The sequence below is a fragment of the Pseudopipra pipra genome, chromosome 6, assembly GCF_036250125.1.
Source record: "Pseudopipra pipra isolate bDixPip1 chromosome 6, bDixPip1.hap1, whole genome shotgun sequence".
Classification (NCBI taxonomy): Eukaryota; Metazoa; Chordata; class Aves; order Passeriformes; family Pipridae; genus Pseudopipra; species Pseudopipra pipra.
Genome location: NC_087554.1, coordinates 34010351 through 34025550, shown reverse-complemented (window position 1 = coordinate 34025550; position 15200 = coordinate 34010351). Strand labels below are relative to the sequence as shown.

The window sequence follows — 15200 nt, the reverse complement described above, 5'->3', positions numbered from 1 at the left end:
CACTTGTTAAAATACTTTTAAAATATTTAATGTTACCCGCTCTTTTCTCATAAAACTTTGCTGCTGCCACTAAGTGGTTTTCATTTCTGTTAACAGCATTTAAAAAATGTTAATCATTCTGCCATCTTCTGTCTCTCAGATAGAAGAGGTGGAATGTTCACCTACAGATGTAAATTATTTTAGTGATCTCAGTCACAAATTAGACTGTTGGTATAGTATTTACACTGAAAAAAGCATGCAAAACTATTTTAAATATCTATATTAGCATTTAAGCAGATTTAATCCATACCTCAGTGAGTGAAACAGAAGAAAAGTAAGACCCAGAAAACTCCAGGTAGGGTTGATTAGGAGAAAAATTATCAGCAGGTGGAAAAAAAACCCCAAGCAAACAAATTAATAGCTCCACAAATTAGATAAAAAGGTTAGGAGTCAAGAAGAAGGCTGAGAAACACTGGTATATTATATTGTCCTCCCTCGGTAGTCAGAATGACATAGTCCAACTGCTGTTGGACTGCTCTACTGTTGGCCACTTGTCTGTCTAATGCTCCTCTCATCCTTAATTGACACATAGTTCTACTGAGAGAGCAAGGGTTATCCACTGTATCAAAGTCCAGAGGCAAATGACCATATACACAATGGTGAAAATCAACACCTTCTGAGCAATAAATAAAAAAAATAAATCTTAACTACATTAAGAAATACAAGCGACTTTTTATTTCTTTCTCAAAAAACACACACAACTTACTGGACAAAGCAGTGAAATACAATGTATTTGTGTCAAAGACAGTAACACTCCCTTCAACCCGTTTACCTTTTAAGACCATAATTAAGGAGGACAAACTTGGTTTATAGTCAACACAAGTTGCAAAAGAACTACAATCATCATTTTTCTCAAACAATAATTTTCTTCATCTAAGAATTTTACTTGATTAAAATCATGGGGTAATTAGAAGTTGAGTGAAGAGATTACTTTCTGTTGCAAAAAGACAGCCAACCTTTACAAGTTCTACAAATGAATAATTTGGACTCAGTTCTCAGTTGTGTCCAAGCATAAGGAAAACAAATTCTTTTGCTGTTCTGGTCTCAAGGCTGGGAGCAGTTTAGTACCTAACACTGTTCAGTGTTAGCTCCCAGGTTTGTTGGAGCAGCCTTGTTAAACCCTTTCCACATAGGAATCACCTCAGCACTTTTGTGACTGCCCAGGCACTCTCCCCCAAAAATGAGGGCAGAAGGTGGTAAGATGACAACCCATTTTTAACAACACACAGCTCTCAAACTCCCACTGTTGCTCTAAGAAATACATGATGGTGGCCTTGTTATGCTATCCTTATTATGGTTCCTTATTATGGTGCTATATTCATGCAGAGGAAGCCTCTGACTTCTTAGCCCCTTAAGACACAGATTCAGATGACTATTTTTCCTTCCCAGCAAAAAGGACTAATTGAAGAGGACATAGGAAAAATTGGCAAAGTGGAACAGAGCATATACAGAAGAATTATCACAATTATCAAGTACCAGAGACACCTTTTATAAAAGTGGGGAGAGTGAGTGGAGGAAGAAACAAGTTTTTTTCTTAACCTTTTACTGAGATGTAGCCAAATACACCAAGATCTGTTAACAGTGTGGCAGAGCAAGAAGCAGAGCCATCAACAAAAGCTCATTGCTACAGATGAAAAATAGTATAGATCACACAGCCCTCTAGCAGAACTGCAACAAACCCGTGTCATCTGAGTTCCCTGGGTAGGTAGAGGGACACAAAGCTCTGGCAATGTGGCTCAGAAAGGTTGATGCCTTCAATAATGTCTTTTCCATCAACCTCATATCAGCATTTCCAACCACAGAAGTTTTCATGGCAGTGAAGTTTTTTAAGGTGGATGAATAAAGACTGATGAGAGAGTAAGAAAGGAGATGTGGAAACCCTCAATTCCCTAAATTCTCATTCCTTGCACCTTTTGTTTCGCTGAGCAATGATAAATAAACAGTTCTAATGTTATTAAAACGATTTTACTACCTCAGGGTCAAATTCTGATAACAAATCATGACCTGCAGAAATGCATTTGAGGACAGTTGGAACCAACCTGGAATATTAGCGATCTCTAGGTTTGAGCTTAACCAAAATTATTACTTCTGCTAGGAACATGGCAAAAACTGGCATAAAGAAAAAGCTGTGACATGAAGCATTCATTTGGATCAAGTACAACTTACTCCTATCTTCTGTATCCTTGAGTGTGATTTTCAGAAACAATCAAAACAAAAGTGACAAAACCCGAAAACCACAATGAGCAAAAAGCAGCTTTTAAGTGCTGTGGGAACAGAGACATTTGTTTAAGTAACCACTGTTTAAAAAATGCATACATAGTAACACCAAAATAAACAGCTTGCAATGTTGTTTATTTTAAGATACACAATAGTAATGTAAAGTGCTGCATGCACTGAATTCAGGGTGTAGTAACACTATTTAGAGTTCTGAAGAGCAGTAGGAAAACTAAGCTCTATGCCAGAAGACTCCTTGCTTGGAGAGCAAAGGTCAGTGCTCACTGCTTTTGCAGCTAGGAGGATTCCAACATGCAGCCAAGGAAAGCTCCTGCTCTCATTTCTCAAGCAGGTAATTTTTGAACTGCATACACAAATCCTACAAAAGGAATTTTGTGCCAATGGCATCTTTAAAATGGGTATATAAGCCCATTCCTGGGAAGTATAATTAAGAGGGAGAAAAAATTTCTTTGTCCTGTTGCTTCACTTTAAAAACCTTCCAAATGTGCCTGACTCACTAGCCCTGTGTTGAGCCAGACAGAAAAAAATACCCAAAAGGAGAACACTAACCAAACTAAGCAGTGGTGTACTGAGAAGTGACTGACTTACTGAACAGATTTTTGTCCCTGTGTGTTTGAATTGCATTTGATTCTCTGCTGACAAAAAATGCCATTGACTTCAATCCATAATAGAAGTTTGTGCTATTTTTCTTCATAAAGCCAGCCTAGCTATAGGCAAGAAAACTGGACTCTTTTTTCTGGCCATGCCATCATCTGTTTATTATTGTAATTGCATAGATTTACTATTGTAATAGCAACATTACTGTTATCATATAATCCTTGTGACTGCCTATAAATGAGCCAGAAAGAATTCGACTTGGATGTCAGATCTCAGGCTAAATTTCTAATTCTGGCAATGAGAGAGGAAAAAAAAAAAAAAAAAGAAAGGAAATTTTCCTGATTTCCCTGACGTGCAAACGGAGCTGGAGCTCATTTTATCTGGAAGTCATTCAGACAAATGTGGAACCTTACAGTTACATTATTATAAAGTCATGTTCAAGAGCAAAATTTAATCTTAAATTCAAAATACAATCTCTTTCTTCTTGATACTTTTGAAGAAAGCTGTGTGTGAAATTCAGCACTTTGAGCTAGCATGCACTCAGTCAATATTTTCTTGTGGTCATTCTGCCTCTCTGAGGGCCCAAGCTTCATTTTGAATCCTGAAATCAAATTGCTATAAATGTCTGTAAGTGAAAAACAGGTGAAAAAGCCATGGTTTTCACCTGATTTAGCATTTAAACTTCTTTAGATTAAATTTGCATTGGATCTATGACCTCAAAAATCAACATGGATTTTGAATGCTCAAACAACTTCTGGTGTTTTGTGTTGATATTTCATCGAGATGTTGGAGCAGATGTCAAAAATACTGTGGAACACTAAGCTAGGTAAGGGTTGATTTCAGAGCTATATCTTACCCAGATACTGGTGAAACTTCACATGCTGTAAATGGAGAGCAGTGTAAGTATCATGACAGTCTCTACCTCTGAATATCTGATAGGCAGATATTTTTAACATAAGGTCCTCAATACAAACTCTCTTCCTTTTCCAGTTTGACAGAGCCCAAGCCTGGCTGACCTTCAGCATCCAATCCCAATGCCTGAAGGGACAGTAATTAAATATTTTTCTTAAGCTTAACTCTTCAATTTGTGTCTCAAGCCCATTTCTAGTTTGAATTTGTGAGTTAATTTTGTAATAATTTTACCACTGACAGACAAATGAAATGTCATTATGAACGTTGAAACAAATACAACAAAAATTTAAACCCGAAGGAAGCCAAATTTGGGAAGGTTTCCTTCTGAAAACAGCTCTAATTTCAAGATACTTTTCAGTTTTAATCATTAATAAGAAAATATGGAAATAGGAGAAAAGCTTCAGGCAACACTTTACTGTAAGCCCAGGAATGCAAGATGTTTCTCAGCAGTATACCTTCAAATGTTTTTTGAGTCTAGTTTTAAAAGTGCTAAGCAAAGGTACTTCCACAAATTGTTCTACAGTCTCAATGACTGGGGCTTGGCTGTTGAATTCCATTATTCCTGCAAGATGTTTTGTTCTTCTTCAGTAATTTCCCCTCTTATCTCTTTGTAGCCTGTGCTTATTCACCACTTCAGTATATGCATTGTCTATCTAGGGCTAGATCTTGTATTTTTGGGATGGATGGAGAGAGCACTGGAAATAACAATGCAGCTCTTATTTCTCTCATCTGCTTTCAGCCTCTGTTACCCTTTTTTGGGAATAAGGGCCCTGATAGTCCACACTCTCCAAACATCCTTCTGTATCTTTCTCAGACTCTCACCAGACTGGCCCCAGGCTAGTTTCATAATCATCAAGAAAAAAAACACACAAACAGTCCTGATGTTCAGCATGAGATCATAACACGGTGATCTCACTCTGAACATTACCTTTCACTACAGCAGCTCTATTGACTTCTTTGCTTAGAACAGTTTGAATTTCCCACCAGCTCCATTGTGTGATATTTGGCCTCTTTTAGGTGAGATACTTTATTTTAGAGAGTGACCCTACAGGGCACTGAGTAGAAAGCTCATGAGTCCTCAGGCCTTGTTTGAAAGAGTTTTCAGTCTCAGCAAGAAGTTTGCTGCAGTGCTTGTTCGGGAGGCAGTAGAGCATATTAGAGCACTACTGAGTTGGAGAGTATTGTATCTTTTCAGCTGGGGCTTTGAACAGGATTCAGACCCCAGGAGCTAAACTCTTGGTATTTTCACAGTTCTACAGTTATGCTTATTTGTATCTATTCTGGCAAAACACCAGAGTCTTGTTCATCTGTAGACATTTTATTCTCCTGCTGCACAAATAGGTTTGCACTGGTTCATAGTGGGATTTAACTCCTTTGCAAACATTATTGCTTTCTAAATGGACAGTTTTTGGGGAAGAAAAGGGAGAGAAAGTGGCAAGAGCCTCTTTTCTCTGAAAGCTGTTTGCATCCAAGAGCATCATGGGATAGAAGTTCATAAGAGTCAGGACAGCTAAGATTAATTATAGCAGTAAATTGTCTGCAAATGCTTAGGTTAGATATGCACTAAATATTGGGATTTTTTTGGTCTGAGAAGTGTTTGCTTGAGAGTTCATGGCCACCATACAACACATGCATAAAAAGTAGGCTATTTAAAATCGAGATGTAAGTGGGCATATTATGTGGAAAAACGTGGACTTCTTAGGATTGCCATAAAATTCTGCAGCTCAACCCACCATTCACAGAGAAGTCCATACCAACTCAGGAAGCACCTCTCTTTCCTAAGACATACTAGTTCATGCAGTAAAGTGTCCATGTGTAACTGGTAGAAATCAAATTGAAAACAGACAAAACCAAGTAAGACAACTCTTGGATTACTCCACCAAGAGAGCAAAGGAGGGCAAAAGGGAGACTTTAAATTAAATATTGATTAAATAAGTTAAATTATTTTCCCTTTTTCTGTTGTTGACAACAATTAACCTGTTTTTTGCATGAGTTTCCATTTAGTTTCCTACTTTATATTTGAAAGAGAACATCAGAATATCCCTTTGTAGTTGAAACTAAGGCACTCTTTAAACATTTAGATTTTGAAGTGATACCTCAAATTAACCAATTTTCCTTGCAATTTACATATGCCACCATTCCTATGCACCACTCCTTTGCTGACTCCCGCAAATACACACATCACTTTTCTGACATAACACTCCTTATTCCTGTTGTTATCACACATATCACGAACTTTCTCACTATTCACATTCTCTATCCCCGAATAATCCTCTTGTGGACTATCAAAACAGCTGTCAGCTATCTGCATATGCTCCTCAGTAGGCAGGGACCTTCCCAATGTGAATCAGGGACTTCGCAATTGTCTTTCTGTCCCTTACTCTTCACTATAGGTCAACCTCCTGCTTCCTGTTTCTTCATTCAAGCACAAGTGGGATGAACAACTGGGAAGCACCTGGCTGAATCAAAAAAGGCAGTAGAAGGATCAGGACTGACTGAAAAGCTGCCAAAGTCCAATTTCACACGAGGAAACTCCCCGGACTGTTGAAGAGGGAAATATCCACTAGTGACTTCTTGAAGCACAAAGATGCATTTGTTAATACTGTTACTATTATACTCCCTTTATTCTCATTAGTGCCGCTGGGCCAGTGGTTGATGCTCAAGGTTCTTTATCTTGCTGCTTTCTGGGAAAGATATTTGATACATGATACGTGATACAATCACCACTTCAGGTCGCCAGCAAGGAAAGGACCTGACAAACCAAACTAACCCAAGCACAAGCCACTTGAGCTAAAGTAGCTTGCAGAAATCATATGCTATCATCTTTACCATAGATCAACAAGAACGCTCTTATTTTTATATTAAATGCTCCCTCATAAAGAGAAAATTTTCCTGAACTTTCAAAGTCTACAGAAGCTCAGGTATTTATACAAGCATTGCATGACTGTCATGCTCATTCAGCAGCTGGATAAAACCACAACAGAAGAGTAATTCTCTGTAATTCAGCTCATGCAAATTATAAGACATAGGTCTCATGCAGTGCTTTTCATCTGTAAATATCAAAAGTATTCCAAAAAGCAGCCACAAGCATTATGCCATACTGTCTAAACAAGGAAACTAAGGCACAGTGTCTTGTCATGGTCACAGCTAGAAACAGAGCTGAAAATTCCCCATGCCTCCCAGAGCTCCCTTGTGCTAAAGCATCCTGGGCACGGTAGCGAAGGTTCGGTCACAAGAGGATGTGACAAACAGCTGAGCGCTCGAGAAATTTGTCTTTCTATCATAAAATAGGGGATCACTGAGAGAGTTGTTAAGCATAATTTGTGGACAAAGTGGCTATAGCATTTAACACTTGTTAAGTTGTAAAAATTGTGTTTGTCTACCTGTCTGTCCCTCCTATGATTTCACTACATCTTTTCTGGTTTTTTGAAGGGATCCAAGTTCCACTGGAATTAATGGAAGGAGGACTGAGAGACAACAAGCTTCAAAGTAGTCTAGACTAGGCCATAATTTTATAAAAATCTACTCCTTTCATATAGATAGTATACATTAAGAAAGTGAACAGGAGTTTTCCTATTGCTATGTGATTTAGTTAGATAGTATTTCCACAGTATATCCACTTCAGAATATCAAGCTGCCACTTTGAAATGACCAAATAGGAGTTTAATCCTGATGACAGCCAAATTTCTATAGCATTAAACGAATTGATAAATGCAGATTTTTTTCAAACACTAAAATATTTGCTGCTGTTTACTAGGCTACTCAGATTTATTGTCCTGAGATTGCAAGCGTATGTCATAAGATGTTAAACATTTTATGGACATAAGTAGTTGACTGCTACAAATAAAATACATGTTTTGAACTGCCATCATAAAAAGGTGAAACCAAGATTTTAAAAAATCTTTATGGCATTATACAGTAAGTTGACAACCTATCATCCAGTATTAGACAAAACAATGGAAATAGGTTTTGGCAGATTTGGGGCTAGCAGTTAAAAATAAAAAATAACAAATGTAAACACATGAAAACTGTATTGCCATTATGCTTAAAGACAATAATAAATCTTTAAAGATGCCAATGATTGCTTTAGATACTACAAATGACTGCTGCCAATCAACTCTAAAATATGTAATGCATGGTATTCTAAGTATCATAACTCAAGGCAAACTCCACAACACCACAAGTAATATTCTCCACCATAAACTACTCTATTCATTAGGCAGCAATAAGAATTGACATCTCTATTTCTTTGCAGTTGTGGAACTGTTGGCAGAAACACTCTCCTTTTTTTTCTGAATAACTCTAATTTTACCAAAAACTTCCTTGAAACCAATTATCCTGCTCGTGGATCTTGAAAGGAAGGTCTTAAACATATCCTTAGGCAAAACTGAGAGGCGGTATCACTTTGCACCAACAAGAGCAATTGTTTTTTCCCTAAAATTGTATTTTATATCTACATATATGTGCATACTACAGAGAGAGGGAGAAACTATGAGTTTTCTGATGACAACATGTTTAGGTAGTGGAACTTAAAGACATTCCAAAGAATGCTCCCTTCTTTTTGACTGTGATCTTGATCTTCAAAGGCTGCAGTTCACAACATTTGTTAGTGCAATGTTTTTATAGTGTTTAAGCACTATTTACATTTGCACTTACTTCCTATACTGATTCTGCAAAGCTTTGTAATATGACAATAACAACCAGAAAAAAATAGCGGCTGATCCTATCTTTTGCTAGGCCACATTCAGCTTGCTCAGTCGAGGCTTTTTAATCAAGCCTCAGCAAAAATCATGCACATGTTTTTCATTACACTCTCTTCTCAGGAATTCCCTGTTTGAAAATGGCAGGTAAAATGTTAAATTGAGGAGTAACATCCAGCCACATTATCTGATGGTTTGGCAGCAGCTGACCTGTCACATGAATGAAATTCACCTTGCTGCAGTCCTGACACATTGTGTGGCCTGTTGATGAGGAGGAGGCAAAAACAGGTAGGGTAGTATAAAGACAAAAAACAAGGAGAGAAAAAGATAAAACATAACTAGCTGATATCAGACAGGGTAGTGTGAAAAACTGTGATAGTAGGCCTAGAAGAGGACCCATTTGGTAGACTCAAGGGCTTAAATTGTCCTAGTGGCACCATGAAAAGATTTTGCTGCAGCCTCTCAACCTGCCAGGGATGTGGGGAGGGAAAGGAGATGAAGGGGATGGGAGAGCCAGAGGAGAAGTGTGTTGTGATTCATTTACTTGTCCCTTACAGGATTCACAATTCGGGGATTCTTGCGGGGGGGGAGGGGGGGAAGAGGGTGTCTGTGTATGTGTGTGAATTTCACCCTATATATAACTTGGAATCTTATTAGATAACAACTCTGTGACACTGCAAATCCAGTATTTCTCAGCATACTATTTTTGAAGCTGAAACACACCATATTTTGATCTCCAAAGAAGTACAATAAAGATCCCCCCTTCCAAATAAAAAGAGAAGTGAAAAAAAACCAAACAACTGAATGCACGTGTAATAATTTCCAGGCGGGCTTCCTGTGATTGTAACCGATTATTTAAATTTTGGACTGTCTCTTTAATTTGAGGAGCAGGGAGAGAGGCGACAGATGGCAGACAGAATTGACTTATGTCCTCTATTCTTCTAAAGAAGAAGGGGGAGTGCAGAAAGTTTGATCGAGGCAAAAGCTACAGTACATAGGCCTGGCTATAACTATCTAATCGGTCTTTTGACGGATCGGTTCAGAATATTTAGCGTTTTTTTCTCCCCCAGACAGTCTTTGTAACAAACTCACAGTCCTGGAGGTTGCCATGGGTGACGAGAGCGCTGACATCCAGTCCCAACTACAAATAAGCACATGACAAACGGGCCCAGAGCCCTTGGACAGCCCTGAACCTTGGTGACCCCTAAAAAACCCAGCCTCCCCATACTCATGCCCCCCAAAAAAGCATTACTGAGTATATTTTTTAAAACTGAAAGCTTGCACTTAATTGGAAACACTGCCGTGTAACCAAAATGCTTAGGACAGCATGTACAAGTAAAAATAAATCATGCAGCATTGTTATTTAATGTGCTGTGACATCATTTCCTGAAATTAAACAGAGATGACACAGATTCAGACAGTCCCTACTAAGGTTCAGTTCAAACAATTCACAGATGTTTTCCTCCAGCCAGCAGAAAACAATGTGGGGCTTAAAGCACTCCTCTCCCTCTCCCACTTTGCATCTCCCACTCCCTCTCCTCAGCCTTTTCGCTGGTATGAGGAGGTATGGCAGTTTTATAATACATGCTCCCGCAAAAATATTCTTTTTTTAATTTAATTACTCAGGCTGTTGTACTAAATAGATGGATCATTGTGTCACAAAAGCATCAATTTTTCAGAAGAAATAACAGATGTCTATGTAACAATGATTAGATTAACCACTCCCAGACAAAGCTAGCTTTTGAGGCCCACACACCCCATGACCCCGGGTTCCCTCTTCTGTAGGGGGTGGATGTAGAAATGTCAGATCTAATCTCAGATTCCATTTTTAAAACAAACAAAGCCCCACCCCCACCCCATTTCAGCTCTTTTAAGATTGTGGTGTTTAAAAGGTATGTGAATGTTCAGTCTCTTACTAAATCTTCAGGACAGATTTCATGGCAGAGGACTATGAGCGCTCAGAGGATGAAATCTTTCAGCCTGGGATCAGAAGTGCCATTTAGAGAAAGATTTCCAGTTTTACTCTGCCCTCGCTGGTGACACCGTAGTGCAGGCAGGCAGGACAGGAGGAGGATACTGGTGACGTTGGGCAGGGCTGTGCTACCACCAGCAGTAACAACAAATGCTAACGGCCGCCACCAGCTCTTCTGGTGAGAGACCAGAGCAACTGTGGGGTACAAAGAGGCACAGCTCTACCACCTTGAGGACCACAGGATCACAGGTCATTGGAGTTAAACATTCAGGTACTGATTTTTCTTTAGCACTAGGGTGAAACCATTTAACCTTTCCTCACAAAGTTTACCCAGCTGAAAAATGTGCGCAATATTATTTTGTAGGACATGCTTCCAACAGGGTGGTGTTTGTGCAGAGAGGTCTGTTCTACAGGAGCAGGCAACTAGCTGAAAACTCAGCACATAGCCAGCCTTGCCTAAAAGCAGACGTGGAATAAAACTGTAACTTGGGCTCCTCCAGCTCTCTGACTGTGTGGTGCACTGAGGTGGAAATGGCAGTCATGCGAACACACACGTAGGTGGTTTTGCAGGAGAATCAGAGGACATCATCCATCTCCTCTCTGTACCCTCAGAGGGTATAACATGTCACAATGCAGTCCAACACATGCAGTAAAATTCACCAGAATGACTTCACATTCCTGTATTTTTATGGAGTATCCCATCCCATTTTAATGGGACAGAGGTCTGTTGTATTTCTGGGCTTGGTTGTGTTTTTTTTAAAGTACAGCAAAAACAGCAATGTGAAGAATCCTTCTCCCAGATCACATCTCTGAGAAAAACTGTTCTTCTACAGTTTGATATGAAAGTAAGCTGTTCAGTATAGAGTGCAATAGCCAGCTATGTTCCTAACCTTCCTTTAGGGTATTATTCCTAAAATCACAATATAGGAGGAGATATTTATGGAGGTGGGATGGATTCAACTTCTTTGAACATTTGCTCCAAGACTGGGTTTGGCTGATGACATTCATCTCTAGAATCAAGTCTAATGAATAAATAAAATAGGTGCCCTGTATAAAAGGCTTGATAAACCATTCATCAAGATATGATAGATTCACATTATATTTTCAGATACACCCACATAAATACAGAAAAAAGTAAATCTGTTTCAGTAAGACTATTCATATTATCCAGTCTGGACACCTGAATATGACAAGTTAAGAAAATTAATTCAGGTAAGTACAAAAGCTGTGGGTGGTTCATTTTAACACTTTCCAGGAGAGCTTACTCTAGCCTGACAATGAGGCAGATGAAATCAAAATCTATTCTACAATATACTGTGTAAAGAGCAAGATTTTCAGCCATAGGATTGTGGAAATCAGGCTAAAATTACACTGTTCAGTGTTGGGAGACAAAATTTCAGCTAGCAAAAAAAGAAAAAAAAAACCAGCTCGACTACACTGACTTCAGTGGAGACATCCCAAATACTATCAGCTAGGAATCTGGCACTGTTATAAAAAAGGTTTAGTTTGCAGGGTACCATTGTTAAATCTGGTACTTTTAGTTAAGATACATATCTTCTTGCAGACTGTAACAAAAGAAACAACCAAAAAAGAATTTTAACAAAGGGTATCACTCCAGGTAAGTGTCAAAGAATAAACCAGCTCTCTAAAAGAAGGTGAAAAAATGTAGTCCTTGGCACACTATGATGTAGAAATGGATGAACTACCAGAGGTACAAGTCCATAGAATGGTATAATTACTTCCTTTATATCTTTCCTCTCTTCTGATTATGTATGTATATTTTAAAGGTCCTCCATCCTTCAAAAGGGCATAGGAGGAGGGGGACTGGCTTTGTATAGTTCCTGGTAAGAAATCCTAATCTCAACACTGGCATAAGCTGGAGGTGTCTATACATTTGAGCACTTCCTGTTTTCACTTTGTGATCAAATATGTTCTTTGCAGGGAAAATAGGGGAGCACTTGAGGGAGGAAAGCAGAGATGTCTGAGAGGCTAATTGAGTGTACTAAGGAATCCTGGGTGTAGAGGAAAAGGGGTCTTCCAAAGCTATGAATAAACTCATGGCTTGGGTCAGATTTCTTGTTGTTTCTTTTCTTTAAGCACCTTTGAACTCAAGTAAAAACAGCCTTAAATGTCAGGTTTACCTTTCTGATGTTGTAATTTTTATGTACTATTGAAAAGCTTATACTACCAGACTAGGATTTCCTCTACTTTCTTAAACACTGGATATTATCCAGAAATAGCATACACATTTCCAGCCAATTCATCCTTAGATCTTTCATCTTCTGGTACTGTTGTAATTCCAAATGTAAGACAGAGCTCAGTAAGTGAACGAGAACACGACAGAAGCTCCTGCTCCTTGCATTTGATTTCCAACAATAAAAATGTGCATGTGTATCCTATTTCAAATATAATTAAAATTAGTGCAAAATGGAAGCTGTGATAGGGGCTAGAAATTGTTTTGAAAGATACAGCTTGTCAGACACATTCATTCTACATCAGAGTTCAAGTGCCTGTCTCTTCAAAAAAGCCACTTAGGCCATTCAATTTTTAAAATTGACTGCCTTAGGAGTTTGCAAACCGATTGAATAAAGGAAAAAAATAGCATTTTATTTAAAATCATAAGTAAATACAACTAGTCAGAACTGAGTTACTCTTTTGGAATTTGACAGTCTAAAGGACTTTCAGGTTTAATTCTTGACATAAGAGATGAACTGCCTGCCACTGCCTCTCCTTCCAGGGAAATCAGAGGTTAATGATTTTTGTCATATTGAGACTAACAGCTAACAATTGCTACAGTTGGCCTTTAGTATTTTATTTGTCCTTTTGAGGTATTCAGAATAGGTGACAATGGCTTGCAGTTGAGAACATATGTAGAGAGACCCCTGTGGCTTATGGAAAAGTTGCTCCATGCTGGTTGGGTGTTTGTAAAAAAAATACATCCAGAGCTCTTTTATGTTCCCCTCCTTAATGAATGCATGAATGTCAAAATGTACCAATGGCCCATTCAGGGGGCAAAGCCTAAGCAGCTCCTTCTTTAAGAACACATCCTGAGACGTAAAATACATTTGCTTAACAAATTAAAATAATGAGATAATTCAATTAGTTTCTTTAAAAAAAAAGGGAGGAAGAAAAAAGGGTACATCAGGGGATTATTGTAATACATGAACAGGTCATACAGCACAAAGGAGGAACAAACCAATTTGAAATAAGGTTAGACTAGTAATGAAGGAATGTACATTGAATCATGGACCACCATTGTAAAGATATTTACTTGAAACAATAAAATTGTACATCACAGATTCCCCCTTCTGGCTCAGCCAGCATTGCATTTTGAATGGGCAAGCTAATTTGAGAAAAAGTGTGGGATCTTTAAAAGAAAGGAGCTCTCTTCCTTCCCTGCACGTGTTTATGGCAAGAATCTTTCTGAATTTACATTGCACTGGTCAGGGGTCTCCATTATCAGTTTGCAGGTCTGAGAATTACAGCACAGTAAATCTTTCAACACCTGCAAACTCATTAAAGCCTGGATGGTAAAAGGTTTGAGGCTTTTTCGTGTTCATTTAATCTGATTTCTGTGAGGCCATCCTCACCAGTGGTGGCAAATTTCCTTAATTCATGCAGGATGGAGAGGGTCAGGAGAAAGAATAGAAACAAGGAAAAGGGATTTCAAAAAGCCAGGGCGACTTTCCTCAGGACAAGCAAGAGGCAGTTGACTGTTTAATAAGCAAGTGTCAAATGCTTTCAAGGAGCACATAAGAAAGAAAGGCAGGAAAAAAACCCCAACAAGATACCACAAATTTCATAAGAGGAAATGGAGTTAGTACAGAGATGGCTATACAAACCAAACTTATTTGTGGCCCTGCTTTTCTCTATCTGCCTGTAATACTCCTCTAAAGATACCCTACAGCTAAATGAAAAACCTTCCACTCACACTCACTCGACATCCAAATTAAAAACATTTTACAGGTTAGTAAATCTCCAGCTGAGGTGATGTAGCAAAGAACAGCTGTGAAGTAATTTTGATAATGATGAGAATAATAAGCACATGGCAAGGTTCAGGGCTTTGCTGTTGCAGCTTCAGTGCTCCTGAATAGATAAAAGTGATTAAATACTCCTGATTATCCTTGACCAATATGTAATGGATTTACAGCCCTTTCAATTAGTCAGTATTTGCTTAGGACTCATTATTTTGTCTTTGGTTAAGTAATCAGCCCAGAGACTCATGTTCTGTCTAATTCCTCTGAGCCAAGTGGGTACAGGGCACCTGACCTTTGAAATGGCCATAGCTGGGAGGCAGGAATAACCACTACTCCAGCGGAGACACTGGCTATTCCAGCTAATCCTGACCCCACAGGCCAGATCAATGCACCTTAGTTTGCTACTAATGTCCTTACATCAAAATGATGGTTTAGAAATGTGAATCTGTCACTCCCCCCTTTAGCTGTGCTGCTAGCAGAGCAGTTCAATAGTCCCTATCATAAATAGATCGGGTCCTGAAATCATTACTCAGTAACCAACATCAGCTACCGTGAAAATTTGTAAAACTTTGGTAGAAAAAGAGGTAGTTAATTACAGTTAGCTTTTTAAGCCTTATCAAGTGAGAAACAATTGTAAAGTGAAAGGAAGAAGAAAATCAATTGATAATTTTACCAGTTTCCATTATTTCCCACATGAAATAAACTACAAACAGTGACACTAGATTTTCTATTGAACCGTGTTTTGATGCCTAAGTGAAGCTATAATGA

The 15200-nt window shown here is 38.5% G+C and overlaps 1 protein-coding gene across 7 annotated transcripts in view; it reads right to left on the bottom strand.

Annotated features, from left to right (window-relative positions):
• MEIS2 (Meis homeobox 2) overlaps positions 1-15200 on the bottom strand; it is a 171575-nt gene that overhangs the window by 103666 nt on the left and 52709 nt on the right. The window lies entirely within an intron of this gene.